Raw genomic sequence first — 17,742 nt, 5'->3', positions numbered from 1 at the left:
ATAATAATATAATAGACCTAAATCAAACTATATCAATAATTGTGTTCTAATTAAAAGGCAAAGATTGTCAAAATGGGTCAAAAGCCACAAAACAACTATCCTTAACTATAAGAAGAGCACTTTAAATATAAAGATACAGATAGCCTGAAAGTAAATGGATCAATAAGAAGGCTACAGTGGCTATATTAATATCAGATAAAGTAGATCTTATGGCAAAGAGACCTAGAGGGCCATTTCCCAAGGATAAGGGAATCAATTTATTGTGAATAATAATGATCATAAATGTGTGTATTACTAATAACAGATCTTCAAAATATAAGACGCAAAATTAGAAAAAAGCAAGAAATAGACAGTTCCACAACCATAGTGGGAGATTTTAGCACTCTTTTGGTACCTGACAGTATAACCAGACAAAAAAAAATCAGATCTTCAAAATATAAAATGCAAAATTAGAAAATAACAAGAAATAGACAGCTCCACAACCATAGTGGGAGATTTTAGCATTCTTTTACCTGACAGTATAACCAGACAAAAAATCAGTACAAAAAAATCAGTACTTTATCTGGATATTATTTTCAATCTCAGTTAATTGATATATACTGAACACTATACCCAACAATTGAAGAATAGATACTCTTTCAGCACATATGGTATGTTCACTGAGGCAGATATATATTATATATTCTCTGACTACAACGGAATCAAATTAGAGTTGAATAACAGCAACATGTAGAAAAGTCCAAAATCTTCAGAAGTTAAATAATATGCTTCTAAATAATCCATGAAAAAATTATAAGGGAAATTAGAAAATATCTCAAAATGAGTGATAAGGAACATACAACATACAAATGCTCAATAAACATATGAAGAGGCATTCAACTTCATTACATAATAAGGCAATGCAAATTGGCAATAATGCAATATCACACACACCGACCATAAGAGCTAAAATGAAAAAAGACAAGAAATAACAGTGTTAACAAGGATGTGGAACAACTGGAACTCTTAATATGCTATAAATTGGTACTACTTGGAACATTTTTTTTTATTAATTAAAGAAAAAAAAGAAATTAACACAACATTTAGAAATCATTCCATTCTACATATGCAATCAGTAATTCTTAACATCATCGCATAGATGCATGATCATCATTTCTTAGTACATTTGCATCGATTTAGGAAAAGAACTAGCAAAACAACAGAAAAAGATATAGAATGTTAATATAGAGAAAAAAATAAAAAAAATAATAATAGTAAAATAAAGAGACACAAACAAACAAACAGACAAACAAAAAAAAACTTATAGCTCAGATGCAGCTTCATTCAGTGTTTTAACATGATTCCTTTACAATTAGGTATTATTGTGCTGTCCATTTTTGAGTTTTTGTATCTAGTCCTGTTGCACAGTCTGTATCCCTTCAGCTCCAATTACCCATTATCTTACCCTGTTTCTAATTCCTGCTGGTCTCTGTTACCAATGACATATTCCAAGTTTATTCTCGAATGTCGGTTCACATCAGTGGGACCATACAGTATTTGTCCTTTAGTTTTTGGCTAGACTCACTCAGCATAATGTTCTCTAGGCCCATCCATGTTATTACATGCTTCATAAGTTTATTCTGTCTTAAAGCTGCATAATATTCCATCGTATGTATATACCACAGTTTGTTTAGCCACTCGTCTGTTGATGGACATTTTGGCTGTTTCCATCTCTTTGCAATTGTAAATAACGCTGCTATAAACATTGGTGTGCAAATGTCTGTTTGTGTCTTTGCCCTTAAGTCCTTTGAGTAGATACCTAGCAATGGTATTTCTGGGTCGTATGGCAATTCTATATTCAGTTTTTTGAGGAACTGCCTTCCACAGTGGTTGCACCATTTGACATTCCCACCAACAGTGGATAAGTGTGCCTCTTTCTCCGCATCCTCTCCAGCACTTGTCATTTTCTGTTTTATTGATAATGGCCATTCTGGTGGGTATGAGATGATATCTCATTGTGATTTTGATTTGCATTTCTCTAATGGCCAGGGACATTGAGCATCTCTTCATGTGCCTTTTGGCCATTTGTATTTCCTCTTCTGAGAGGTGTCTGTTCAAGTCTTTTTCCCATTTTGTAATTGGGTTGGCTGTCTTTTTGTTGTTGAGTTGGACAATCTCTTTATAAATTCTGGATACTAGACCTTTATCTGATATGTCATTTCCAAATATTGTCTCCCATTGTGTAGGCTGTCTTTCTACTTTCTTGATGAAGTTCTTTGATGCACAAAAGTGTTTAATTTTGAGGAGCTCCCATTTATTTATTTCCTTCTTCAGTGCTCTTGCTTTAGGTTTAAGGTCCATAAAACCGCCTCCAATTGTAAGTTTCATAAGATATCTCCCTACATTTTTCTCTAACTTTTTATGGTCTTAGACCTAATGTTTAGATCTTTGATCCATTTTGAGTTAACTTTTGTATAGGGTGTGAGATACGGGTCCTCTTTCATTCTTTTGCATATGGATATCCAGTTCTCTAGGCACCATTTATTGAGGAGACTGTTCTGTCCCAGGTGACTTGGCTTGACTGCCTTATCAAAGATCAAATGTCCATAGATGAGAGGGTCTATATCTGAGCACTCTATTCGATTCCATTGGTCGATATATCTATCTTTATGCCAATACCATGCTGTTTTGACCACTGTGGCTTCATAATATGCCTTGAAGTCAGGCAGCGTGAGACCTCCAGCTTCGTTTTTTTTCCTCAAGATGTTTTTAGCAATTCGGGGCACCCTGCCGTTCCAGATAAATTTGCTTATTGGTTTTTCTATTTCTGAAAAATAAGTTGTTGGGATTTTGATTGGTATTTCATTGAATCTGTAAATCAATTTAGGTAGGATTGACATCTTAACTATATTTAGTCTTCCAATCCATGAACACGGTATGCCCTTCCATCTATTTAGGTCTTCTGTGATTTCTTTTAACAGATTTTTGTAGTTTTCTTTATATAGGTTTTTTGTCTCTTTAGTTAAATTTATTCCTAGGTATTTTATTCTTTTAGTTGCGATTGTAAATGGGATTCGTTTCTTGATTTCCCCCTCAGCTTGTTCATTACTAGTGTATAGAAATGCTACAGATTTTTGAATGTTGATCTTGTAACCTGCTACTTTGCTGTACTCATTTATTAGCTCTAGTAGTTTAGTTGTGGATTTTTCCGGGTTTTCGACATATAGTATCATATCATCTGCAAACAGTGATAGTTTTACTTCTTCCTTTCCAATTTTGATGCCTTGTATTTCTTTTTCTTGTCTAATTGCTCTGGCTAGAACCTCCAACACAATGTTGAATAATAGTGGTGATAATGGACATCCTTGTCTTGTTCCTGATCTTAGGGGGAAAGTTTTAAATTTTTCCCCATTGAGGATATTAGCTGTGGGTTTTTCATATATTCCCTCTATCATTTTTAGGAAGTTCCCTTGTATTCCTATCTTTTGAAGTGTTTTCAACAGGAAAGGATGTTGAATCTTGTCAAATGCTTTCTCTGCATCAATTGAGATGATCATGTGATTTTTCTGCTTTGATTTGTTGATATGGTGTATTACATTAATTGATTTTCTTATGTTGAACCATCCTTGCATACCTGGGATGAATCCTACTTGGTCATGATGTATAATTCTTTTAATGTGTTGTTGGATTCGATTTGCTAGAATTTTGTTGATGATTTTTGCATCTATATTCATTAGAGAGATTGGTCTGTAGTTTTCCTTTTTTGTAATATTTTTGCCTGGTTTTGGTATGAGGGTGATGTTGGCTTCATAGAATGAATTAGGTAGTTTTCCCTCCACTTCGATTTTTTTGAAGAGTTTGAGGAGAGTTGGTACTAATTCTTTCTGGAATGTTTGATAGAATTCAGATGTGAAGCCGTCTGGTCCTGGACTTTTCTTTTTAGGAAGCTTTTAAATGACTGATTCAATTTCTTTACTTGTGATTGGTTTGTTGAGGTCATCTATTTCTTCTTGAGTCAAAGTTGGTTGTTCATGTCTTTCCAGGAACCCGTCCATTTCCTCTAAATTGTTGTATTTATTAGCGTAAAGTTGTTCATAGTATCCTGTTATTACCTCCTTTATTTCTGTGAGGTCAGTAGTTATGTCTCCTCTTCCATTTCTGATCTTATTTATTTGCATCCTCTCTCTTCTTCTTTTTGTCAATCTTGCTAAGGGTCCATCAATCTTATTGATTTTCTCATAGAACCAACTCTGGTCTTATTGATTTTCTCTATTGTTTTCATGTTTTCAATTTCATTTATTTCTGCTCTAATCTTTGTTATTTCTTTCCTTTTACTTGCTTTGGGATTAGTTTGCTGTTCTTTCTCCAGTTCTTCCAAGTGGACAGTTAATTCCTGAATTTTTGCCTTTTCTTCTTTTCTGATAAAGGCATTTAGGGCAATAAATTTCCCTCTTAGCACTGCCTTTGCTGTGTCCCATAAGTTTTGATATGTTGTGTTTTCATTTTCATTTGCCTCGAGGTATTTACAAATTTCTCTTGCAATTTCTTCTTTGACCCACTCGTTGTTTAAGAGTGTGTTATTGAGCCTCCACGTATTTGTGAATTTTCTGGCAATCTGCCTATTATTGATTTCCAACTTCATTCCTTTATGATCCAAGAAAGTGTTGTGTATGATTTCAATCTTTTTAAATTTGTTAAGACTTGCTTTGTGACCCAGCATATGGTCTATCTTTGAGAATGATCCATGAGCACTTGAGAAAAAGGTGTATCCTGCTGTTGTGGGATGTAATGTCCTATAAATATCTGTCAAGTCTAGCTCATTTATAGTAATATTCAGATTCTCTATTTCTTTATTGATCCTCTGTCTAGATGTTCTGTCCATTGATGAGAGTGGTGAATTGAAGTCTCCAACTATTATGGTATATGTGTCTATTTCCCTTTTCAGTGTTTGCAGTGTATTCCTCATGTATTTAGGGGCATTCTGGTTCGGTGCATAAATATTTATGATTGTTATGTCTTCTTGTTTAATTGTTCCTTTTATTAGTATATAGTGTTCTTCTTTGTCTCTTTTAACTGTTTTACATTTGAAGTCTAATTTGTTGGATATTAATATAGCTACTCCTGCTCTTTTCTGGTTGTTATTTGCATGAAATATCTTTTCCCAACCTTTCACTTTCAACCTATGTTTATCTTTGGGTCTAAGATGTGTTTCCTGTAGACGGCATATAGAAGGATCCTGTTTTTTAATCCATTCTGCCAGTCTATGTCTTTTGATTGGGGAATTCAGTCCATTAACATTTACTGTTATTACTGTTTGGATAATATTTTCCTCTACCATTTTGGCTTTTGTATTATGTACATCATATCTGATTTTCCTTCTTTCTAGACTCTTCTCCATATCTCTCTCTTCTGTCTTTTCATATCTGACTCTAGTGCTCCCTTTAGTATTTCTTGCAGAGCTGGTCTCTTGGTCACAAATGCTCTCAGTGACTTTTTGTCTGAGAATATTTCAATTTCTCCCTCATATTTGAAGGACAATTTTGCTGGATATAGAAGTCTTGGTTGGCAGTTTTTCTCTTTTAGTAATTTAAATATATCATCCCACTGTCTTCTAGCTTCCATGGTTTCTGCTGAGAAATCTACACATATTCTTATTGGGTTTCCCTTGTATGTGATGGATTGATTTTTTCTTGCTGCTTTCAAGATCCTCTCTTTCTCTTTGACCTCTCACATTCTAACTAATAAGTGTCTTGGAGAATGCCTGTTTGGGTCTATTCTCTTTGGGGTGCGCTGCACTTCTTGAATCTGTAATTTTAGGTCTTTCATAAGAGTTGGGAAATTTTCAGTGATAATTTCTTCCATTAGTTTTTCTCCTCCTTTTCCCTTCTCTTCCTTCTGGGACACCCACAACACGTATATTTTTGTGCTTCATATTGTCCTTCAGTTCCCTCATCCCCTGTTCAAATTTTTCCATTCTTTTCCCTATAGTTTCTGTTTCTTTTTGGAATTCAGATGTTCCATCCTCCAAATCACTAATTCTATCTTCTGGCACTTTAAATCTATCATTGTAGGTATCCATTGTTTTTTTCCATCTTTTCTACTTTGTCCTTCACTTCTATAAGTTCTGTGATTTGTTATTTCAGTTTTTCTATTTCTTCTTTTTGTTCAACCCATGTCTTCTTCATGTCCTCCCTCAATTTATTGATTTCGTTTTTGAAGAGGTTTTCCATTTCTGTTCGTATATTCAGCATTAGTTGTCTCAGCTCCTGTATCTCATTTGAACTATTGGTTTGTTCCTTTGACTGGGCCTTATTTTCAATTTTCTGAGTGTGATCCGTTATCTTCTGCTGGCGTCTGGGCATTTAATCAGATTTCCCTGGGTGTTGGACCCAACAGGTTGAAAGATTTTTCTGTGAACTCTCTGGGTTCTGTTTTTCTTATCCTGCCCAGTAGGTGGTGCTCATGGCACTGGTTTGTCTGCGGGTCCCACCAGTAAAAGGTGCTGTGGGTCCTTTAACTTTGGAAAACTCTCGCCGTGGGGGAGGTTCGCCAGCCGAAGCAGCTTGGAAGAGCGCCCGTCCAAATCTCCTAGCCGGCCCGGGGCACCAAGCGTGATGGGAGGGTCCAGCCACCGTGGCCCAGGGGAGTGCACCGTTCCCAGCCGGACTGGGAAGCCACGTGTTTGGAAGGGATCCCGGTCACCGTTCTCCGTGGCCTGGGGATCTCCGATCCAATTCTCCCAGCTGGTCTGGGGGGCCGCGCATGGGGGGGCGCCAGCCGCCACGGCTTGAGGGGACCGCCTGTCCAATTCTCCCAGCCGGCCTGGGAAGGAGGGAGGGAGGGACTCCGGCCACCTGCCTCCTTGGCCCGGAGAAGCCCACGCCCCTTGGTGATCTCACCGGAGCGGGTTCTCCCAGCCAGTCAGCCATTCCAGAATGGGGTACGCTGTGTTCTTGATCTCTGTCATGGCTCTGGGAGCTGTTCTGTATCATTTCTACTCCCCTAGTAGCTGTTCTGGAGGAGGAACTAAGACCCATGCGTCTTACTAAGCTGCCATCTTCTCTCAACACTGATTCTTTACCCCTCACCGCTGGGAGAGGGACTGGATGGGGGAGGCGGGGCGCGTTGCGTCCCGTGAGTCTCTAAGCACGCTGTCCTCCCCCCACCCCGTCGTCGTCGTCATCGTCGCTGTCGTCGTCGAAGCTGCCGCTGCAGTTTAACTCCGGGCCCCTCAGCTCCTCTGGGCAATAACATTATTCTACACACGCCTCACACATAGCGGTAACGGCAAAGAGTGGCAGCCTAGTGCGCAGGCGCCATGGGAAACTGGAACATTTTTTTTGACAATGTCTATCAAACTGGATATTATTCATTACATGTGACCCAGCAACTCTACTCCTAGGAAAATATCCAATAGAAATTTTATTTCTCCTTTCAGGTCTATCAGTTTTTGCTTCATGTACTTGAAAGGTCTGTTATTTGGTACATACACATTTAGCATTAGTATGTTTTCTTGGTGGATACTCTTTTATCATTATGTAATATCCCTCTTGCACCTGTTAATTTTCTTTGCTCTGAAGTCTATTTCATATGATACTAATATAGTGACTTCTGCTTTTGTTTTATTAATGTTTTCATGGTCTATTTTGAACATCCTTTACTTTCAACCGAACTATATCATTATATTTAAAATAAGTTTCTTGTATCCAGTATATGTGTAGGTCATTTTTAAGAAATCCACTTGGTCAATCTCTGTTTTTAAATTTATGTATTTAGAACATTTACATTTAGTGTAATCATCGATATGTTTAGGGCTGGCATTTTATTATTTGTCTTCTATTTGCACCATCTGCTTTTTATTCTTCTACTTCACTTTCCTGGAAATCTTGTGGGTTACTTGAATTTTTAAAGAATAAGTTTCTTTCTGTAGTTTAGATTGGGTATTTTCTATTGTGCTATCTTCAAGTACAGTGATTCTTTCCTTCATTATCTCTATTCTGCTATTAAGATCATCCAATGAATTTTTTTAGTTCAGTTATTATATTAGTTAATTCTATTTCTATTTAGGTTTTTAAATATCTTCTATTTTATTTGCTAAGACTTTCTTTTTTTTATTTGTTTCAATTGTGTTCATAATTGATCACTGAAGTATTTATATGATGCTACTTTAACTTTTTTTTTCAGATGATTCCCACATCTGTGTCACCTTGGCTTTGGTTGTGTTTTAAAATTCAAGTTGAGAATTTCCTGGTTCTTGGCTTGATGAGTGATTTGGGACACTGTAGGGATGGGATGGGAGAAAACCATCCTATTACTGCCAAACAATTGTAAAATTCCAGATTCCCCATCCAACCTTCTTTGACACTATCCCAAGCAGGCAGGGGAAAGAATGCTTTTCGCCAGAGGTGGGTGGGAGTCTTGGTTCACCACTCGACCTTCACTGAAGGATGGTGGGGATGGGTAATGCCTTTTCTCATGGTATTTGGCTAGAATAAAGTGGTTATTGTGGAAAAAGTTTCTCTTTTTCTAGACTGTCCCTTTCCAAGTTCTTTGGAATTTCTTTGTTACACACAGTCTAGAACATATAGGAAGCAAAAAACAGACAAACAAGCAAAAAACCCACCAAAAAAAAAAAAAAAGAAAAAAAACCCCACCCAAAGTAGGTACATGTTGTTCCTTGGGAAGGTTCCTAGCCAGTCCTTCTTCTCCCTACTTTTAAGAATTTTTTATGTTCACTTTATATATGATGTTCAAGGTTTTTATCTGTAATTGGTGGGAAACAGGAAGAAATGAGTCTACTCCATCTTGTCTGGAACCAGAAGTCTGATTATTTGTTTTTATATGCCCTCTTTTCTCTGACTCCACTGAAATAATGGTGAGTTTAAGAAAGGACATTTGTCAAGGAACAAAATGAGCCCACATGAACTTTTCTTTATTAAAACACAGAAATGATTTTTAGATGAAATATTTTCAAATGTATTATGGTACAAGTCTTTGCTCAGAAGGAAGATAATTTCTGTGAATGAGAAATGATGAGAAACCCATAGCACATGTGGAAAGAGGAGGACATACATGTTTTGAAGGAACCTTGAAACAGAAATCATGAAAAGACAAGAAAAGAAAATTATAGACTGGTATCATTTATATAATTGAAAGATTCTAAATGAAATATGTCAGAAGATCTATTTCTCAGAATACATAATATAAATCTTTGGTAAAACCCAAAACTCATTCATAAGTTCAAAAAGTTATAGGAAACTACAGAAAATATCATACTTGAATGTTGAGCCTTTAGAAGCATTGAAACAAGAATAAAATGAGAATTTCACCAATCACTATTACTATTCACTAATTAGCTGGTATTTTGGCAAAAGCAATGAGAGATGAGAAAGAGATAAGTTGTATGTGTATTAAAAAGGAAAGACAAAGACCATATCACTACTCACAGAAAATCCAAAGGAATCTGCAACAAACTATGAAAATTAACAAGAGAATAAGTAAGGATTCCAACAGACAACCATAATTGCATGTAAGATATTTTTCTCACTTGGCTCACAGTTTGAAACTTGTTTGCCAATCTTGACGCAGCTCAATCTTGACACCAGCCACATGCCTTCCCAGCTGAAAGAGGTGTTTTGGATCCATCGACTTTTCTTGAGTCAAGGTATCCTCTTCTGGATGCTTTTGTTTGGACATTTTTATGGCCTTAGAACTGTAAACTTGCAACAAAGTTTCTCTTTAAAAGCGACTCCATTTCTGGTATATTGCATTCCAGCAGTATTAACAAACCAAAACAAGGTGGTTCTGGAGCAAATGTTTCATCCTCAATCAAACAATTTCACTCTTGTGCTTCATGTTTCTGGAAATGACCAAACCAATGTTTCTGGGAAGATATGGAGGGAAACTATCTTTAGATGGGAAGAAACCTGGATGGAGTAGAATGAGATCAGTGAAAAATTCTGGGTCACCCCATTGGGAAACATCTGGAGAGAGAAATTGAAAGAGAAACTATATTGAAATAGAAAGTAGTTGACCTTTGGGATTCCACTCTTTCAGTTTTCTTGCTATTCAGGGCTTCTCCTTTGCTCCTTCTGGTACATCTCTCCTCTCTATAAATGTTAGAATGTCTTGGGTTCAGTCCTTAGAGTTACTTTTTTCTCTATCTACATGGATTCTTTGGGCAATCTCATTTAATCTTTTGGTTTAAAATATACTATTTTATTTTCAACTTTTCTCTCTTTCCTGAATTCCAGCCTTGTATATGCAGACACCTACTCAGCATCTCAATGAGGATGTCTAATAGGCATCTGAAACTTCACATGTGCCAAATTAAACTATTGACTCTATACCCTGTACCCACTTCTCCACCTGTCCTCTTCATTTTAGTAAATTGCAACTCCAGTCATTCAGTTTGCAGGCCATAAAATCATGATTTTCCTTAACTCCACCCTCTCATATTCCATTTCCATCCACCAGCAAATCATTTTGGCTCTATCTTAGAAAAATTACCCAGAAACTGATCACTTTTCATCATTGTCACCACCTTCACCATTACCATCTCTTGCCTGGACTATGACAATGTCCACCTGGCTAATATTCCTGTTTCTACTTTGGTCCCCTATAACTCATTCTTCACAGTCCATCAGAATGACCCCTTTAACACATAAGTCAGAACACATTATTCCTCTGCTCACCCGTGGTTTCCCATATGACTTAGGATAAAATGCAGTCCTTTCTAGGATCTCCAAGACTGTCCTGGTTTCCTAGGGTTCCACATCGATGTATCAGAAACTGGGTGGTTTAAAACAATAGAACTTTATTGTCTCACTGTTCTAGAAGTTAGAAGTCTGAAATCAAGGTAACGACAGGGCCATGCTTCCTCTGAAACTTGCAGTGGAGAATCCTTTCTTGCTTCTTCCAGCTTCTGGGGTTTGCCAGCAATCCTTGGTATTCTCTGCCTCAGTTGTCACACGTGCTCTCCCTTCATCTCTCTATCTGTGCCCAACTTCCCCCTTCATGGGACAGGGTGTCAGAATTTGAATTTATCTTTTTAAAAGACACAATTCAACCCATAACAAAGACTCTACATGACTTGATTCTTGACTTCCTTTCTGATGCCTTCTTCTACCTCTCTTCCCTTGCCCTGTTCCACTCCTGTCACACTAGCCACATCACTGTCCCTGGAATACCCCAAGCATACTCCTGTCTTAAGGCCTTTGCATTCAAGGAAGGCCTTTCCCCCAGATCTTCCTTAAGATCTACTCAATGTCCTCATCAGAGAGGTCTTCCTTGTCCACTCTGTAAGGCATCGACCCCTGATCTTGCACTCTCTATCTCCTTACTCTGATTTATTATTATTGTTATTTCCACAGGGTCTGTACACCAAATTCTAAGGACCATAAGAACAGGAAGTTGTCTGCTCTGTTCACTGCACTATTCCAGCATGAGAACAGTGCCCAGTACATGGTATTATAGACCCATAAAACATGTGAATGAATGAATGAATGCATGTCCTGAGCAAGAAAAGCTGAGTAGTTGTGAATGATATCCAGTATTTTCTTCCTTCTACTTGGTGAGTAAAATTGAAAGCAGAAAACAGTGGGATTTCTCAGACCTCAGGACTCTGTCTCCTGGAAGGCAGAATATGGGAGATGATTGAGAGATTCCAGAGTATTGAGAGAAAATTAAGGAAGAATAGAATGCTTGTATATTTCCAGGAGGAAATCTGTCACCTCAAAACAAGAAATGGTTGTTACTTACTTTAAACTATGACAGTATTGTCATATCTAATTTAAATTGTAAAATACATTTTTAATAGTTGTTTGTTTTTCAAAACAGAGTATGTTCTGTAAAAGTGACCCTAAAGCAAGCATAGTAGCCAGCTTTCTTATGGATATGATTTTGTAAAATAGTGAAGCATTATTTTAAAACATGAGATAGAGAGCTTCTAAATTCAGGTTAAAAACATACAAGATTATTTTGGTACTTTTCTTGCTAATATGGTTTAATCATGATTTAACCAAATTTTGGCCATTTTACATAACATACTGCTTTCAGTTCACTCTGAAATATTTATATTAGTGTTAAACTGTCCTTGGGAATGCACGTAGCTTTAATAATTGATACTTTGGGACGTCACAGAAACTGGCTGTGAACCCGTGAAGGTGTTGTTTTCTGACTGACCACAGAGCTGGCTGCTCTAGCATTTCCGTCTCTCCAGCAGCCACGTTTGCTTCCTGTGTGGCAGCAGGTCCCCCTGCTCCTCCCACTGTGGATTTACAGTTCTCACACTCCCCTGGCAGGTGCCCCAGGCTGGTGAGACTTTCCAGGAGAGTCCAGGGGCAGCAGTCAGCTGGAGTCAGTCCTGGCTCTGCCTCTTGGGCCTGTGGGGCTTGAGGTGAATTCGGCGACTTCTCTGAACTTTGTCCCTCATTTGCAAAACTGGGGATCATCATGTGTATCTCTCAGAACTCTTATGAGGCCCACAGTGAATGCCAGGCAAACAGTATCTATAATTATTTACACCCATTGCCATTTTCTTCACACGGGAGAAAGATTCTTTGTAAGCACATATATTAAGTCATCAGGAAGCTTCCAAACAGACATAAAGCAGATCCCTCACTCCACGGAGGTCCAGGTTCAGGCTTGGGCTTTGGTCTGGCTGTGGGATGGATACACTACAGAGCAGGGACCACTAGCCTGAGAGTTAGAAGCTCTGAAGCATCGGAGGAGTCCTAAATGCCTATAAGACAAGCAAAGTGCTCTCCAAAGACCTTCAGGCTGACTTCTGATGTTACTGTCACCCAAAAGCCTTCTGTCCAGGGGATGTGAATGGTGCACAGGAGAGGATGGGAAGGGGTGACAAATTCTCCTTTCTTGTATCAAAGGTTCAGTTTCCCCTACTTAAAATTAAGCCTTAGAGTTAACCCCAAGAGAACCTCTTTCTCTCAGCCAACACAGCAAAAAAACTCACTGCCCTCCCCGTCTCTACATGGGACATGATTTCCAGGGGTGTAAACTTCCCTGGCAATGTGGGACAGAAATCCTAGAATGAGTTGGGACTCAGCATCAAGGGATTGAAAAAATCTTCCTGACTGAAGGGCAAAGAGAGAAATGAGACAAAGTAAAACCTTAGCAGATGAGAGATTTCAAATGGGGTTGAGAGGTTATCCTGGAGGTTATTCCTATGCATTATATAGATATCATCTTTTTAGTTTAAGGTGTATTAGAGAGACTAGAGGGAAGGGCCTAAAACTGTAGAGCTGTGTTCCAGTAACCATGTTTCTTTAAGATGATCATATAATGATATAGCTTTCACAAAGTGACTGTATGATTGTGAAAACCTTGTTCTGATGCTTCTTTTTTTTAATGATCATTCCATTCTACATATATAATCAGTAGTTCACAATATCATCACATAGTTGCATATTCATCATCATGATCATTTCTTAGAACATTTGCATCAATTCAGAAAACAAAAATAAAAGACAACAGAAAAATAAAATGAAAACAGAAAAAATATATATACATACCATACCCCTTACCCCTCCCTTTCATTGATCACTAGCATTTCAAACTAAATTTATTTTAATATTTGTTCCCCCATTATTTATTTTTATTCCATATGTTCTACTCAACTGTTGACAAGGTAGATAAAAGGAGCATCAGACACAAGGTGTTCACAATCACACGGTCACATTGTGAAAGCTTTATCATTATACAATCATCATCAGGAAATATGGCTACTGGAACACAGCTCTACATTTTCAGGCAGTTCCCTCCAGCCTCTCCATTACATATTGGATAACAAGGTGATATCTATTTAATGTGTAAGACTAACCTCCAGGATAACCTCTCAACTCTGTTTGGAATCTCTCAGCCATTGACACTTTGTCTCATTTCACTCTTCCCCCTTTTGGTCGTCGGGCTTTTCTCAATCCCTTGATGCTGGGTCTCAGCTAATTCTAGGATTTCTGTCTCATGTTGCCAGGAAGGTCCACACCCCTGGGAGTCATGTCCTACGTAGACAGGGGGAGGGTGGTGAGTTTGCTTGCTGTGTTGGCTGGAGAGAGAGGCCACATCTGAGCAACAAAAGAGATTCTCTTGGTGGTGACTCTTAGGCCTAATTTTAAGTAGGTTTGACCTATCCTTTGTGGGGTTAAGTTTCATATCAACAAATCCCAAGACTGGGGGCTCAGCCTACAGCTTTGGTTGTCCACACTGCTTTTGAGAATATCAAGATTTCAACTTGGGGAGGTTGATTTTTCCCCCGTTCTCACCATTCCCCCAAGGGGACTTTGCAAATACTTTTCCACTCACTGATCAAATCACTCTAGGATTCATTGGGGCATCACTCTGGACAACCCAGCAAAAATCTCATGTCTGACCCAAGTTTCCACATACTTCTGGTGTTCAATTAAACTGTCTACATAAGTTTTATTAGGAAATGCACTAGTCAAAATATAAATTTTGTACCAAATAAACATTTTTTGCTTTAGTCTCACACATAAGTTGAGATTTTAAAATATTAATTACCATCTATTTTCAGCACCCTGCAGTAATGACATTCCTTTGTCCTTCCTCATGCAAAAATATTTTTTATATTTGTACATTTAGTCACTATCACTATACACTCTAGGCATTTCTAGATTATATCATCTCAATCTTTATCGTCTTTCTTTCTGATTTCATTTATGCCCCCAGCCCTCCTCCCTCTATCATTGTCACATTCAGCTTCATTCAGTGTTTTAACATAATTTTATTACAGTTAGGTAGTGTTGTGCTCTCCATTTCTGAGTTTTTATATTCAGTTCTGTTGAACAATCTCCACAGTAGCTCACCAGGCAGAAGCTCTGATGCTCCTTTTATCTATGGTATGGACAGATGAGTAAAAAATATAGATTAAAAATAAATAAATAGTAGGGGAATAAATGTTGAAATAATTGAGTAGAGGGAAATACTAGTGGTCAATGAGAGGGAGGGGGAAGGGGCATGGTGTGTATTAGTTTTTTCTTTTTTCTTTTTATTTCTTTTTCTGGAGTGATGTAAATGTTCTGAGAAATGATCATGGTGATGAATATACCATTATGTGATGATATTGTAAGCCATTGATTGCACACCAAGTATGGAATGTTCATATGTTAAGAATGTTCACGTTATATGTTAATCAATTCTATTAATAAAAATAAAAAAAGGTTTAACTTCCTTTCACTTGATATTAACAATATCAGGATTTGCAAAATCCAGGGAGTAGGATTGCCAGATTAAGCAAAATAAAATACAGAGCACCCAGTTGTAGGAACCAAGGGTTTAAAACAAGACCTACAGAATTTGTTGGAAGCAGCTGGCCTCAGGATGGTGGCAGTAAATGTGGAGATTGTTATGTAGAGCAGTCTGGGAGGAAGAGAATGTTTACCCCAAATGGTTATGTTAAGTATGAAGAACACTGAAAGATAAGAACTTTGCTCCCTCAGGAAATGCCTGCATATGTATTGACATCCTGTGGTGTATAACCAGGATCTGGTTGAGAATAAAGTTGTCTGATGTCTGATGTAGAGTCAAGCTTCAGACCCCCTGAACCCGTCTGTGTCTTTCTTTCTTTCTTTCTTTCTTTCTTTCTTTCTTTCTTTCTTTCTTTCTTTCTTTCTTTCTTTCTTTCTTTCTTTCTTTCTTTCTTTCTTTCTTTCTTTCTTTCTTTCTTTCTTTCTTTCTTTCTTTCTTTCTTTCTCTCTCTCTCTCTCTCTCTCTCTCTCTCTCTCTCTCTCTCTCTCTCTCTCTCTCTCTCTCTCTCTCTCTCTTTCTTTCTTTCTTTCTTTTTCTTTCTCTCTCTCTCTCTCTCTCTCTCTTTCTCTCTTTCTTCCTTCCTTCCTTCCTTCCTTCCTTCCTTCCTTCCTTTCTTTCTTTTTTTCTTCCTTTCTTTCTCTCTTTCTCATCATTCCCTAATATCCTTCGAGCTCTGTTTCAACAGGAAGCAACACCCAGTTAAATTTGAATTTCAAATAAAAAATTTGAATTTCAGATGAGCAATGAGTATTTTCTGGTATAAATATGTCTCATGAAATATTTGGAGCATACTTACACTAAAAAATTATTCACTGTTTATCTGAAATTCAATTTAACTGAGAGTCCCATATTTTACCTTTCAACACTATGGCAGGAGCCCTCTCATCAAATCAGGGAGTGCACCCTTTCTCAAGTCACCTGCTGCATGTACAGAAACTCCCAAGTTCTCTCTGATGCTGGCCTGCCCCAGGGAGAGAATGTGGAGCTAAGCTCTTAAGATCATGGCAGTATGATGCCTTGGTTAAGTCTCTGGGATCAAAGAGTCCTGAGTTTGAATCCTTACTCTGCCACTTGCCTACTGAAAGACTTAGCTTGTTTCCAGGCTCCCCTGAGATTTTATCTCCTTGTTTGTGAAGTGCTGATTAAGTAATGTGTAAAGCGCTCAGCATACCAAAGTCTTAATAAGCAGTGGCTATTGTTACTATCACGTGAAAGGAGGCTGAACCCTCCATACAAGATAACTGAGTAACAGGGCTGCTTGCTGCCAAAGCTGCAGAGAGAAAAATGCCCTTGGAAAACCCCTTTTTGTGCTATTGCTTCTGTTGAATTGGGTCATCTCTAAATAGAAAAATAGCAATTCATTCTCTGCTTATGTTTGGCCACGCCAAACCCCACACCAGGAAGCAGTCTGAAGTGGAAGCTTCCACCTGCGGTCTGAGCTCACTCTTGCCCACTCATGGAGTCACACTCCGCTCATCGTCATGCCTCTCCAGTTCAGCTGCTCGTGAGTCTATGGTTGTGCTTTCCCCCAAACTACCCCAAGCTGTCCCAGTTTCTACTAGTTCTCTTCTGGGGTGGGGTGACAGAATCATTCTTAGGTCTCACAGCTCCATTGTGCTTTCCAGGTCCTGAGCCTCACTCAATTGCTTCTCGTGGGTCCCACTGACCCTGCCATACGTCCTTAAGGGAAGCGGCTCTGAGAGGGAAGGATACCACTTTCCTGTGCCCAGGACTGTGCCCTGTATGGCCAGGTCGACCCCACTCACTCCACACTGATCCCAACCACACAAGATCTGTGTCAAGTACAGTGCTGAAAGGCTCTGAACCAAATCTCTGCGTGCTCTTTTGTCTTTAGTGCTCCTGGAATCTCCCGCTGTTCTAGCATTGGAAGTACAGTTGAAAGACAAAGTTGTCCGCCTTCACACACATTGTGGTCTGTTGGGGGAGACATGCACTTAAGTCAACAATTGCACAGCAGAGGTGGTGACTGCGATGGGTGAAGGGAGGGGGCTTAGGGCACAGAGCAGGGAGGTATGCCACCTCTCTCATACTGGCCACGTTTCTCCACCTGCAAAATTAGAATAAAGCAGCCTACACTCATGGTCATCTTGGGGGCAAAACTGCGCTTGGACTTGGAGGTGCTTCATAACTCCAAAGGGCGACAAAGTCTCTGGTTAGTGACTATTCAGGGACAGTGGAGGAGGGGTCCTCCTGGGACAGCATTTCTGGGTGGTGGCGCTTAACCACACATCTAGGGCTCAGAGCTGGCCCTAGTTCAGTCCCACAACTTCCAAAAGGTGAAAAGCAGGACTGAGGAACAGAGAGCAGATCAGTTTCATGCTTCTCCCTGCACCAGCTGAACTGCCCCCAACCCAGGACTAGAACGTGCAGTTCCTCCAGGGAAGGCTGATCCCAGCCTCTCTCACTGCTGGTCTCCAGTATCTCAGGATAGGGTTCTTCTCTAAGTGTAACTTTCATCCT

At 38.7% G+C, this 17,742-nt stretch overlaps 1 long non-coding RNA gene across 1 annotated transcript; it reads left to right on the top strand.

Moving 5' to 3' along the window:
- Nucleotides 1-10,830: 10,830 nt before the first annotated feature.
- On the top strand, nucleotides 10,831-17,048 carry LOC143680052 (uncharacterized). Its single transcript, XR_013174025.1, has 4 exons — nucleotides 10,831-10,926; nucleotides 11,352-11,551; nucleotides 16,662-16,765; nucleotides 16,887-17,048. It is a non-coding gene; the product is annotated as an uncharacterized LOC143680052 (long non-coding RNA).
- The last annotated feature ends 694 nt before the right edge of the window (nucleotides 17,049-17,742 follow it).

The sequence above is a fragment of the Tamandua tetradactyla genome, chromosome 4 (genome assembly GCF_023851605.1).
Source record: "Tamandua tetradactyla isolate mTamTet1 chromosome 4, mTamTet1.pri, whole genome shotgun sequence".
Taxonomy (NCBI): domain Eukaryota; kingdom Metazoa; phylum Chordata; class Mammalia; order Pilosa; family Myrmecophagidae; genus Tamandua; species Tamandua tetradactyla.
Note: the sequence above shows the minus strand (reverse complement) of the source record. Positions and strands in the feature narration are given on the sequence as shown.